The 1,137-nt window shown below is 44.2% G+C and overlaps 1 protein-coding gene across 1 annotated transcript in view; it reads right to left on the reverse strand.

Annotated features, from left to right (window-relative positions):
* LOC105002870 (RE1-silencing transcription factor-like) overlaps positions 1 to 1,137 on the reverse strand; it is a 15,910-nt gene that overhangs the window by 14,440 nt on the left and 333 nt on the right. The window lies entirely within an intron of this gene.

Genomic DNA, 1,137 nt, shown 5'->3' on the forward strand with positions numbered 1-1,137 from the left:
CAAAGCCTTTGATTGTGTGGATCACAACAAAATTGTGGAAAATTCTGAAAGAGATGGGAATACCAGACCACCTGAGAAATCTGTATGCAGGTCAGGAAGCAACAGTCGGAACTGGACATGGAACAACAGATTGGTTCCAAATACGGAAAGGAACACATCAAGGCTGTATAATGTCACCCTGCTTATTTAACTTACATGCAGAGTACATCATGAGAAATGCCAGGCTGGATGAACCACAAGCTGGAATCAAGATTGCCGGGAGAAGTATCAATAACCTCAGATATGCAGATGACACCACCCTTATGGAACAAAGTGAAGAACTGAAGAGCCTCTTGATGAAAGTGAGACAGGAGAGTGAAAAAACTGGCTTAAAGCTCAACATTCAGAAAACTAAGATCATGGCATCTGGCCCCATCACTTCATGGCAAATAGATGGGGAAACAATGACAGACTTTATTTTTGGGGGCTCCAAAATCACTGCAGATGGTGACTGCAGTCATGAAATTAAAAGACGCTTACTCCTTGGAAGAAAAGCTATAACCAACCTAGATAGCATATTAAAAAGCAGAGACATTACTTTGCCAACAAAGGTCCCTCTAGTCAAGGCTATGGTTTTTCCAGTGATCATGTATGGATGTGAGAGCTGGACTATAAAGAAAGCTAAGTGTCGAAGAATTGATGCTTTTGAACTGTGGTGTTGGAGAAGACTCTTGAGAGTCCCTTGGATTGCAAGGAGATCTAACCAGTCAATCCTAAAGGAAATCAGTCCTGAATATTCATTGGAAAGACTGACACTGAAGCTGAAACTCCAATCCTTTGGCCACCTGATGTGAAGAACTGACTCACTGGAAAAGACCCTGAGGCTGGGAAGGATTGAAAGCAGTAGGAGAAGGGGACGATACAGGATGAGACGGTCGGATGGCATCACCGATTCTATGGATATGGGTTTGAGTAAGCTCCGGGAGTTGGTGATGGACAGGGAAGCCTGGCATGCTACAGTCCATGGGGTCACAAAGAGTTGGACATGACTGAGCGACTGAACTGGACTGAAAATTTATTTTCGGCTGTACTGAGTCTTCGTTGCAGCGTGTTGGCTTTCTCTAGTTTCGACAAGCAGAGGCTGCTCTGTAGTTGCAG

Source organism: Bison bison, unplaced genomic scaffold, assembly GCF_000754665.1.
Source record: "Bison bison bison isolate TAMUID 2011002044 unplaced genomic scaffold, Bison_UMD1.0 scf7180017864458, whole genome shotgun sequence".
Classification (NCBI taxonomy): Eukaryota; Metazoa; Chordata; class Mammalia; order Artiodactyla; family Bovidae; genus Bison; species Bison bison.